The sequence below is a fragment of the Onychostruthus taczanowskii genome, unplaced genomic scaffold, assembly GCF_017590055.1.
Source record: "Onychostruthus taczanowskii isolate IOZ18803 unplaced genomic scaffold, ASM1759005v1 scaffold512, whole genome shotgun sequence".
Classification (NCBI taxonomy): Eukaryota; Metazoa; Chordata; class Aves; order Passeriformes; family Passeridae; genus Onychostruthus; species Onychostruthus taczanowskii.
Window position 1 is genome coordinate 1 of NW_024502703.1, and position 13204 is coordinate 13204.

Below are 13204 nucleotides of genomic sequence, written 5' to 3' on the forward strand. Positions count from 1 at the left end.
GGCCCTTCTCTTAGCAATCTCCGTTTGAACCCCACTCCCCCTTCCGTTTTCCCTAGCAGACCTAAACTTAGGTCTACTATTCCTGCTAGCTATGTCAAGCCTAGCAGTATACTCAATTCTGTGGTCGGGGTGGGCTTCCAACTCAAAATATGCCCTGATCGGAGCACTACGGGCTGTAGCCCAAACAATCTCTTACGAGGTAACCTTAGCAATCATCCTGCTATCTGTAATCCTCTTAAGCGGAAACTACACCCTTGGCACCCTTGCAGTCACTCAAGAGCCCCTCTACTTAATCTTCTCCTGCTGACCTCTAGCCATAATATGATATGTATCAACACTCGCCGAAACTAACCGCGCCCCCTTTGACCTAACAGAAGGGGAATCAGAGCTGGTCTCTGGGTTCAATGTAGAGTATGCAGCCGGCCCCTTTGCCCTTTTCTTCCTGGCCGAATATGCCAACATTATGCTCATGAATACACTAACCGCCATTATGTTTTTTAACCCAAGCTTCCTAAACCCACCTCAAGAACTATTCCCCATCGTACTGGCTACAAAAGTACTGCTCCTGTCAGCAGGGTTCCTATGAGTCCGTGCTTCCTACCCTCGATTCCGATATGACCAACTAATACACTTACTATGAAAAAACTTCCTACCACTCACACTAGCCCTATGTCTATGACACACTAGCATGACAATCTGCTACGCAGGCCTACCGCCCTACCTAAGGACCCCGGAAATGTGCCTGAACACTAAGGGTCACTATGATAAAGTGAACATAGAGGTATACTAGTCCTCTCATTTCCTTAACCCTTAGAAAAGCAGGAGTCGAACCTACACTAGAGGAATCAAAATCCTCCATACTTCCTTTATATTACTTTCTAGTAGGGTCAGCTAAACAAGCTATCGGGCCCATACCCCGAAAATGATGGTTCAACTCCTTCCCCTGCTAATGAACCCCCAAGCAAAACTAGTATTCATCTTCAGCCTGCTCCTGGGAACAACTATCACAATGTCAAGCAACCACTGAATCATAGCCTGAACCGGCCTTGAAATCAACACGCTTGCCATCCTCCCTCTAATCTCAAAATCTCATCATCCCCGAGCTATTGAAGCTGCCACCAAATATTTCCTAGTGCAAGCAGCTGCCTCCGCCCTAGTACTATTCTCCAGCATAACCAACGCATGACATACTGGACAATGGGACATCACCCAACTCACACACCCAATCTCATGCCTAATCCTAACTTCAGCGATTGCAATAAAACTGGGACTGGTACCATTCCATTTCTGATTCCCAGAAGTACTTCAGGGCTCCCCTCTTACCACTGGACTCCTACTATCTACTGCGATAAAACTTCCACCAATTACATTACTATACATAACCTCACCCTCCCTAAACACCACACTCCTGACCACCATGGCTATTCTTTCAACAGCTCTAGGGGGGTGAATAGGCCTTAACCAAACACAAATCCGAAAAATCCTAGCCTTCTCTTCTATTTCCCACCTAGGCTGAATAGCAATCATTATTGTCTACAACCCAAAACTCACTCTACTCAACTTCTATCTATATACCCTAATAACTGCAACAGTATTTCTCACTTTAAACTCAATCAAAGTCCTAAAATTATCTACCCTAATAACCGCATGAACTAAAGTACCCTCACTAAACGCAATACTACTTCTAACCCTGCTCTCACTCGCAGGACTCCCCCCACTAACAGGGTTCCTACCCAAATGACTCATCATCCAAGAACTAACCAAACAAGACATAGCCCCAACAGCAACAATCCTCTCCCTTCTATCCTTACTCGGACTATTCTTCTACTTACGCCTAGCGTACTGCACGACAATTACACTCCCTCCACATACCACAAATCACATGAAATTATGACACACAAACAAGCCAACCAGCACCCTGATCGCTATCCTGGCTACTATGTCCATCATACTTCTTCCCATCTCCCCAATGATCCTTACTATTATCTAAGAAACTTAGGATTACCCAAACCGAAGGCCTTCAAAGCCTTAAACAAGAGTGAGACTCTCTTAGTTTCTGCTAAAGTCCGCAGGACACTACCCTGCATCCCCTGAATGCAACTCAGATACTTTAATTAAGCTAGGACCTTATTCTAATTCCCTAAGCAGATGGGCTTCGATCCCATAACACTATAGTTAACAGCTATATGCCCAAACCAACAGGCTTCTGCCTAAGGCTCCGGTACATAACTAATGCACATCAATGAGCTTGCAACTCACTATGAACTTCACTACAGAGCCGATAAGAAGAGGAATTAAACCCCTGTAAAAAGGACTACAGCCTAACGCTTATACACTCAGCCATCTTACCCGTGACATTCATTACCCGATGATTATTCTCAACCAACCACAAAGATATTGGAACTCTGTACCTAATCTTCGGCGCATGAGCCGGAATAGTAGGTACCGCCCTAAGCATACTCATTCGAGCAGAACTAGGACAACCCGGAGCCCTTCTAGGAGACGACCAAGTATACAACGTAGTTGTCACAGCCCACGCCTTCGTAATAATCTTCTTCATAGTTATACCAATTATGATTGGAGGATTTGGAAACTGACTAGTTCCCTTAATAATCGGAGCACCAGACATAGCATTCCCACGAATAAATAATATAAGCTTCTGACTACTACCTCCATCCTTTCTCCTCTTACTAGCATCCTCCACAGTAGAGGCAGGAGTAGGTACAGGTTGAACAGTATACCCACCACTAGCTGGTAACCTGGCCCACGCCGGAGCCTCAGTAGACCTAGCAATCTTCTCCCTGCACCTAGCCGGCATCTCATCCATCCTGGGTGCAATCAACTTTATCACAACAGCAATCAACATAAAACCCCCTGCCCTCTCACAATACCAAACACCTCTATTCGTCTGATCTGTACTAATTACCGCAGTACTCCTGCTCCTGTCACTACCAGTTCTAGCCGCAGGCATTACAATACTTCTTACAGATCGTAACCTCAATACTACATTTTTCGACCCTGCAGGTGGAGGAGACCCAGTCCTATACCAACATCTATTCTGATTCTTCGGACACCCAGAAGTATACATCCTGATCCTGCCAGGATTTGGGATCATCTCGCACGTCGTAACCTACTACGCAGGAAAAAAAGAACCATTTGGATACATAGGAATAGTATGAGCGATACTATCTATCGGTTTCTTAGGGTTTATTGTCTGAGCCCACCACATGTTCACAGTAGGAATGGACGTTGATACCCGAGCATACTTCACATCCGCTACAATAATCATTGCCATTCCAACAGGCATTAAAGTATTTAGTTGATTAGCCACCCTACACGGAGGAACAATCAAATGAGACCCACCAATACTATGAGCCCTAGGATTCATCTTCCTATTCACCATCGGAGGACTGACAGGAATCGTTCTAGCAAACTCCTCACTAGACATCGCCCTGCACGATACTTACTACGTAGTAGCCCACTTCCACTATGTCCTATCAATAGGAGCAGTATTCGCAATCCTGGCCGGCTTCACACACTGATTCCCCCTATTCACTGGGTACACCCTGCACTCAACATGGGCCAAAACACACTTTGGAGTAATGTTCGTAGGCGTAAACCTAACCTTCTTCCCCCAACATTTCCTAGGCCTAGCCGGAATACCACGACGATACTCAGACTACCCTGATGCCTACACATTATGAAACACTATCTCCTCAGTAGGATCCCTCATTTCCCTAACAGCCGTAATCATGCTAGTATTTATCATCTGAGAAGCCTTTGCATCCAAACGCAAAGCCACACAACCAGAACTAACAAGCACCAATGTTGAATGAATCCACGGCTGCCCACCCCCATTCCACACCTTTGAAGAACCAGCCTTCGTCCAAGTCCAAGAAAGGAAGGAGTCGAACCCCCATATGTTGGTTTCAAGCCAACCGCATAGACCACTTATGCTTCTTTCTCATTAGAGGTGTTAGTAAAACAATTACATAGCCTTGTCAAGACTAAATCGCAGGTGAAAACCCAGCACACCTCCATCTAAATGGCCAACCACTCACAACTTAACTTCCAAGACGCCGCTTCACCTATTATAGAAGAACTAATAGGATTCCACGACCACGCTCTGATAGTTGCCCTAGCAATTTGCAGCCTAGTCCTTTACCTGCTTACCCTCATACTTACAGAAAAGCTATCATCAAGTACAGTCAACGCACAAGAAATTGAGCTAGTTTGAACAATCCTACCAGCCATAGTGCTGGTCATGCTCGCCCTACCCTCCCTACGAATCCTGTACATAATAGACGAAATCAATGAACCTGACCTAACCCTCAAAGCCATCGGTCACCAATGATACTGATCATACGAATACACTGACCTCAAGGACTTCACATTTGATTCCTACATAATCCCCACAACAGACCTACCCCTAGGGCACTTCCGCCTACTAGAAGTAGACCACCGTGTTATTGTCCCTATAAGTTCCACAATTCGAGTAATCGTCACTGCAGACGACGTACTTCACTCATGAGCCGTCCCCAGCCTAGGCGTAAAAACCGACGCAATCCCAGGGCGCCTCAACCAAACCTCTTTCCTTGCCTCCCGACCTGGAGTATTCTACGGACAATGCTCAGAAATCTGCGGAGCCAACCACAGCTTCATACCAATCGTAGTAGAATCTACTCCCCTCGCTAACTTCGAAAACTGATCTTCTCTAATATCATCCTAATCATTAAGAAGCTATGAACCAGCATTAGCCTTTTAAGCTAAAGAAAGAGGGTTTCCCCCCTCCTTAATGACATGCCCCAACTAAATCCTAACCCCTGATTCTTTATTATAATCATTTCATGACTAACCTTCTCCATAATCATTCAACCCAAACTTCTATCATTTGTTTCAACAAACCCCCCATCTCATAAGTCCACTGTAGCCCCAAGCACCACCCCCTGAACCTGACCATGAACCTAAGCTTCTTCGATCAATTCTCGAGTCCATCACTTCTAGGAATCCCACTGATTCTCATCTCAATAACATTCCCAGCCCTACTTCTTCCCTCCCTAGACAACCGATGAATTACCAATCGCCTCTCAACACTCCAACTTTGATTCATCAACCTAGTCACAAAACAACTAATAATACCCCTAAACAAAAAAGGACACAAGTGAGCCCTAATCCTAACGTCCCTTATAATCTTCCTCCTATTAATCAATCTACTAGGTCTATTACCATACACATTCACCCCAACCACCCAACTATCCATAAATCTAGCCCTAGCATTCCCCCTGTGACTTGCCACTCTACTAACAGGCCTACGAAACCAACCATCCGCTTCCCTAGGCCACCTCCTCCCAGAAGGCACCCCAACCCCACTAATCCCAGCCCTAATTTTAATCGAAACAACAAGTCTACTTATTCGCCCACTAGCCCTAGGAGTACGGCTAACAGCCAACTTAACAGCAGGCCACCTACTCATTCAACTCATCTCCACAGCCACAACAGCCCTATTCTCAACGATACCAGTAGTTTCCCTACTAACTTTACTAGTCCTGTTCCTACTAACAATCCTAGAAGTAGCAGTAGCAATAATTCAAGCCTACGTCTTCGTGCTTCTATTAAGCCTTTACCTTCAAGAAAACATCTAACACCACAATGGCTCACCAAGCACACTCTTACCACATAGTAGACCCAAGCCCATGACCCATTTTCGGAGCAGCCGCCGCCCTACTAACCACCTCAGGGCTGACAATATGATTTCACTACAACTCCCCTCGACTCCTCATCCTCGGCCTTGTCACCACCGCCTTAGTCATGTTCCAATGATGACGTGACATCGTACGAGAAAGCACCTTCCAAGGCCACCACACCCCAACCGTTCAAAAAGGGCTACGATACGGAATAGCCCTATTCATCACGTCAGAAGCCTTTTTCTTCCTAGGCTTCTTCTGAGCCTTCTTCCACTCAAGCCTGGCTCCTACTCCAGAACTAGGCGGACAATGACCCCCAGTTGGAATCAAACCCCTAAACCCTATAGAAGTACCACTTCTGAATACTGCCATCCTCCTGGCTTCCGGAGTCACCGTAACATGAGCCCACCACAGCATCACAGAGGCCAAACGAAAACAAGCAATTCAAGCCCTATCCCTAACAGTCCTACTAGGATTCTACTTCACCGCCCTCCAAGCCATAGAATACTACGAAGCTCCTTTCTCCATCGCCGATGGGGTTTATGGTTCCACCTTCTTCGTTGCCACTGGGTTCCATGGCCTACACGTAATTATTGGCTCTACATTCCTCTTTGTATGCCTCCTACGCCTAATCAAATACCACTTCACACCCACCCACCACTTCGGATTTGAGGCAGCAGCCTGATACTGACACTTCGTAGACGTCGTATGATTATTCCTCTACATCTCTATCTACTGATGAGGATCCTACTCTTCTAGTATATTAATTACAATCGACTTCCAATCCTTAAAATCTGGTTTAAATCCAGAGAAGAGTAATAAACATAATCCTATTCATACTAACCCTTTCATTCACCCTAAGCATACTCCTTACCGCACTAAACTTTTGACTAGCCCAAATAAACCCCGACTCAGAAAAACTATCCCCATACGAATGCGGATTCGACCCTCTAGGATCGGCTCGACTACCCTTCTCCATTCGCTTCTTTCTTGTCGCCATTCTGTTCCTCCTATTCGACCTAGAAATCGCCCTATTACTACCCCTGCCATGAGCTACCCAACTACAATCCCCCATCATCACCCTAGCCTGAACCTCCCTACTCATTCTTCTTCTTACACTGGGACTAATCTATGAATGAATCCAAGGAGGGCTAGAATGAGCAGAATAACAGAAAGTTAGTCTAACCAAGACAGTTGATTTCGACTCAACAGATTATAGCTCAAACCCTATAACTTTCTTTATGTCCTACCTTCACCTAAGCTTCTATTCAGCCTTCACACTAAGCAGCCTGGGCCTAGCCTTCCACCGAACCCACCTGATCTCAGCCCTACTATGTCTAGAAAGCATAATATTGTCCATATACATTGCCCTAGCTATATGGCCCATTCAAATGCAAGCACCATCATCCACTATTCTCCCCATTATCATATTAACCTTCTCTGCCTGCGAAGCAGGCGCGGGGCTGGCTCTATTAGTAGCCTCTACCCGAACCCACGGCTCCGACCTACTACACAACTTCAATCTCCTACGATGCTAAAAATCATTATCCCAACCGCTATACTACTACCTCTCACCTTCCTCTCCCCACGTAAATATCTCTGAACCAACACCACCCTATACAGCCTATTAATTGCCTTCATCAGCCTCCAATGACTTACGCCTACGTACTACCCAAGCAAAAGCCTGACCCCCTGAACCTCTATCGACCAAATCTCCTCCCCCTTATTAGTCCTCTCCTGCTGACTCCTCCCCCTTATAATCATAGCAAGCCAAAACCACCTAGAACCAGAACCTACCATCCGCAAACGAATCTTCGCTACAACGATCATTCTAGCCCAACTATCCATCCTGTTAGCCTTCTCGGCCTCAGAACTGATACTCTTCTACATTGCATTCGAAGCCACCCTAATCCCAACCCTCATCCTCATCACCCGATGAGGCAGCCAATCAGAACGCTTAAATGCTGGCATCTATCTCCTATTTTACACCCTTGCCAGCTCACTACCTCTGCTAATCGCCATCTTACACCTACAAAACCATATAGGCACACTATACTTCCCAATACTTAAACTCTCACACCCCCCACTAAACACCTCTTGATCAGGACTGATTGCAAGCCTAGCCTTACTCCTAGCTTTCATGGTCAAAGCCCCACTATACGGCTTACACCTATGACTACCTAAAGCCCACGTAGAAGCCCCTATTGCTGGTTCCATACTTCTAGCTGCCCTACTGCTTAAACTCGGAGGGTACGGAATCATACGAGTCACTATCCTAGTAAACCCAACATTAAACAACCTTCACTACCCCTTTATTACCCTCGCCCTATGAGGTGCATTAATAACTAGCGCCATCTGCCTACGACAAATTGACCTAAAATCACTAATTGCCTACTCATCCGTCAGCCACATAGGCCTAGTAGTAGCCGCAACCATAATCCAAACCCAATGAGCATTCTCAGGAGCAATAATCTTGATAATCTCACACGGCCTCACATCATCAATATTATTCTGTCTGGCCAATACCAACTATGAACGCACTCACAGCCGAATTCTATTACTAACACGAGGACTTCAGCCTATACTACCCCTAATAGCTATCTGATGACTTCTAGCTAACCTCACAAACATAGCCCTTCCCCCAACAACAAACCTCATAGCAGAACTAACCATTGTAGTCGCACTTTTCAACTGATCTGCCTTCACAATCATCCTGACAGGAACCGCAATCCTGCTTACCGCCTCATACACGCTATACATACTCATAATAACACAACGAGGCCCACTCCCATCCCACATTACATCAATCCAAAACTCCTCCACACGAGAACACCTCCTCATAGCCCTCCATATAATCCCAATGTTCCTGCTCATCCTCAAACCCGAACTAATCTCAGGCATCCCTATATGCAAGTATAGTTTCAACCAAAACATTAGACTGTGATTCTAAAAACAGAAGTTAAAACCTTCTTACTCGCCGAGGGGAGGTTGAACCAACGAGAACTGCTAACTCTTGTATCTGAGCATAAAACCTCAGTCCCCTTACTTTCAAAGGATAATAGTAATCCAATGGTCTTAGGAGCCACTTATCTTGGTGCAAATCCAAGTGAAAGTAATGGATATACCCCTAATCCTGAACACATTCATACTTCTAACCCTAGCAACCCTCGTCACTCCTATTGTATTCCCACTCCTATCCGACAACCTCAAAAACACTCCTACAATTATCACAAATACGGTTAAAACCGCCTTCCTAATCAGCCTAGTACCAATAACAATTCACATCTACTCAGGAACAGAAAGCCTGACCTCCTTCTGAGAATGAAAATTCATCATAAACTTCAAAATCCCAATCAGCCTAAAAATAGACTTCTACTCACTCACCTTCTTCCCCATCGCACTGTTCGTGTCATGATCTATCCTACAATTTGCAACCTGATATATAGCCTCAGACCCGTTCATCACAAAATTCTTCACCTACCTCCTATTCTTCCTAATCGCCATACTAATCCTAATCATCGCCAACAACCTATTCGTCCTGTTCATCGGTTGAGAAGGGGTAGGGATTATGTCGTTTCTACTCATCAGCTGATGACACGGACGAGCAGAAGCTAATACTGCAGCCCTTCAGGCCGTACTCTACAACCGAGTCGGAGACGTAGGCCTAATCCTATGTATAGCATGACTAGCATCTGCCATGAACACCTGAGAAATTCACCAACTCCCAACCACAGCCCAAACACCAACCCTACCCCTCCTAGGCCTCATTCTAGCCGCAACAGGCAAATCCGCCCAATTTGGTCTACACCCATGACTACCAGCCGCTATAGAAGGACCAACCCCCGTATCCGCCCTACTACACTCCAGCACAATAGTCGTAGCCGGAATCTTCCTACTCATTCGAACCAACCCTCTATTTAACAACAATCAAACCGCCTTAACCCTATGCCTATGCCTGGGAGCCTTAACCACACTATTTGCAGCTACGTGCGCTCTCACCCAAAACGACATTAAAAAAATCATCGCATTCTCTACTTCAAGCCAACTAGGACTAATAATAGTTACAATCGGACTAAACCTCCCTGAGCTAGCCTTCCTTCACATTTCAACCCATGCATTCTTCAAAGCCGTACTTTTCCTATGCTCAGGCTCTATCATCCACAGCCTAAATGGTGAACAGGACATTCGGAAAATAGGCGGACTCCAAAAGATACTACCTACAACCACCTCTTGCCTTACCATCGGCAAGTTATCCCTAATAGGAACACCATTCCTAGCAGGATTCTACTCAAAAGACCAAATCATTGAAAGCCTGAACACATCCTACCTAAATACCTGAGCCCTCCTAATAACTCTCCTAGCCACATCATTCACCGCAGTATACACAATTCGCATGACCGTACTAGTACAGAGCGGCTTCGTTCGAATTCCGCCCTTAGCCCCAATCAATGAAAACAACCCAGCAATTACTTCCCCCATCACCCGCCTAGCACTTGGTAGCATCACTGCAGGATTCCTCATTACCTCATACATCATTCCCACAAAAACCCCACCAATAACTATACCTCTGTCCGTTAAAATAACAGCCCTCGCAGTGACAGTACTAGGAATCGCCCTAGCCTTAGAAATCTCAAAAACGACTCAAATACATATTCTAACAAAACAAGCCCCCCTCTCAAACTTCTCCATCTCCCTAGGGTATTTCAACCCCCTAACACACCGCTTCACCTCAACCAACCTCCTAAACGGAGGACAAAAAATTGCCTCCCACCTAATAGACCTATCCTGATATAAAATGCTAGGCCCAGAAGGACTAGCCAACCTGCAACTAGCAGCATCCAAAGCTTTAACCACCCTCCACTCTGGCCTAATCAAGGCCTACCTAGGATCATTCGCCCTATCCATCCTCATCATCCTCATGTCTTCATACAGAACCACCTAATGGCCCCCAATCTTCGTAAAAACCACCAAATCCTAAAAATCATCAATGACGCCCTAATTGATCTCCCCACACCATCCAACATTTCAACATGATGGAACTTCGGATCACTATTAGGTATCTGCTTAATTTCCCAAATTGTCACAGGTCTGCTACTAGCCACACACTATACAGCAGACACCAACCTAGCATTCTCCTCCGTCGCCCATATATGCCGAGACGTCCAATTTGGCTGACTAATCCGTAACCTCCATGCAAACGGAGCCTCACTCTTCTTCATCTGCATCTACCTACACATCGGCCGAGGACTCTACTACGGCTCATACCTAAACAAAGAAACCTGAAACATCGGAGTAGTTCTACTTCTAACCCTTATGGCAACCGCCTTCGTAGGATACGTCCTGCCATGAGGCCAAATATCCTTCTGAGGAGCTACAGTCATCACAAACCTATTCTCAGCAATCCCCTACATCGGACAAACATTAGTCGAATGAGCCTGAGGCGGATTCTCAGTAGATAACCCCACATTAACCCGATTCTTTGCCCTCCACTTCTTACTCCCATTCGTCATCGTAGGCCTCACACTAGTTCACCTCACATTCCTACACGAAACAGGATCGAACAACCCACTAGGAATTCCCTCAGACTGCGACAAAATTCCTTTCCACCCATACTACACTGTAAAAGACATCCTAGGATTCGCACTAATACTTATTCTATTAGTCTCCCTAGCCCTATTCTCCCCTAACCTCCTAGGAGACCCAGAAAATTTCACGCCAGCCAACCCCTTAGTAACACCTCCCCACATCAAACCCGAATGATATTTCTTATTCGCCTACGCCATCCTACGATCCATTCCAAACAAACTAGGAGGGGTATTGGCCCTAGCCGCCTCAATCCTTGTACTATTCCTAACTCCGCTCCTCCACACATCAAAGCTACGATCCATAACCTTCCGTCCCCTCTCCCAAATCCTGTTCTGGACCCTAGTTGCCAACGTACTAGTCCTCACCTGAGTAGGCAGCCAACCAGTAGAACACCCATTCATTATCATCGGTCAACTAGCTTCACTATCATACTTCACAATTATCCTAGTATTATTCCCCCTTGTAGCCATCCTAGAGAACAAGCTACTTAAACTCTAATTAAACCCCAATAAACTCTAATAGTTTATAAAAACATTGGTCTTGTAAGCCAAAGATTGAAGATTACACCCCTTCTTAGAGTTTAATCCCACCACCTCAGGAAAGAAGGACTTAAACCTTCATCACCAACTCCCAAAGCTGGTATTTTCAACTAAACTATCTCCTGACTACCCCCTCCCCCTACACGGCCCGAATAGCCCCCCGAGACAACCCTCGCACAAGCTCCAACACCACAAACAAAGTCAACAACAGCCCCCACCCCCCAATTAAAAGCAACCCCACCCCCTCTGAATACAACAGAGCCGCCCCACTAAAATCAGACCGCACTGACAATAAACCCCCATTATTTACCGTCCCCATATCCACCAACAACTCCACCACACCCCCTATGACAAGCCCTACTACAACAACCAAACTCATTCCAAAGCCATAACCAACAACCCCCAAACTGCCTCAAGCCTCAGGATAAGGGTCCGCCGCCAATGACACTGAATAAACAAACACTACCAACATTCCCCCCAAATACACCATAACAAGCACCAAAGAAACAAAAGAAACCCCCAAACTCACCAACCAACCACACCCCGCAACAGCTGCCACAACCAACCCTAACACCCCATAATAAGGAGAGGGGTTAGACGCAACTGCTAGTCCCCCCAAAGCAAAACACAGACCCAAAAACAAAACAAATTCTAGCATAAATTCTCACTCGGCCTTTCTCCGAGATCTACGGCCTGAAAAGCCGTTGTTATAAATTTTAACTACAAGAACGCCTACCTCAGTCCATCTACCCCCCCCCCCCCCCCCCCACGAGCATGGTTTTACTCATGCTTACTAGGGTATGTATAATATGCATTACACTCTCTGCCACATCAGACAGTTCATGAAATGTAGGATATTCCACATTATACGTAATGGTACTCCACCAAAAACCCAAACATTATCTCCAAAACAGATGTTATACGGACAACTACATCACCAGATACATTCTTGTTTCAGGTCCCATACAGCCCAAGTGATCCTACCAAAGGCCGAGCCGCAAGCGTCACCCACAGACCCAGGAACTTACCCCTATACCCAACCTCCACTCTCGTAAACGAGGAATATACTAGTACACCTTTGAATTCTCATAGTCTACCGAGTTCGCCCACCTCCTAGGTACTATTCTAGGCCAACAGCCTTCAAGCACTCCCAAGCCAGAGGACCAGGTTATTTCTCGACTGCGCTTCTCACGAGAACCGAGCTACTCAACGTTATAGGTGATTTAGGTTATTGGCTTCAGGCGCATACTTTCCCCCTAACCGCCGAGCTCAACTTGCTCTTTTGCGCTATTGGTTGTAACTTCAGGACCATGAACTCCTCCAAACCCCCTCACTTGCTCTTCACAGATACAAGTGGTCGGTTGGATTCTCCTCCCTAATCTCACCGGGTTGTAG

At 45.9% G+C, this 13204-nt stretch overlaps 2 pseudogenes across 2 annotated transcripts; both read left to right on the forward strand.

The window, feature by feature from the left end:
• The first annotated feature begins 6 nt into the window (after positions 1-6).
• Positions 7-3970, forward strand: LOC121342203 (annotated as a pseudogene). The gene has a single exon (XR_005953513.1). The product of XR_005953513.1 is annotated as an NADH-ubiquinone oxidoreductase chain 2-like (transcript).
• A 4832-nt stretch (positions 3971-8802) lies between these two features.
• LOC121342204 lies at positions 8803-11783 on the forward strand (annotated as a pseudogene). The gene has a single exon (XR_005953514.1). The product of XR_005953514.1 is annotated as a cytochrome b-like (transcript).
• Positions 11784-13204: the final 1421 nt, after the last annotated feature.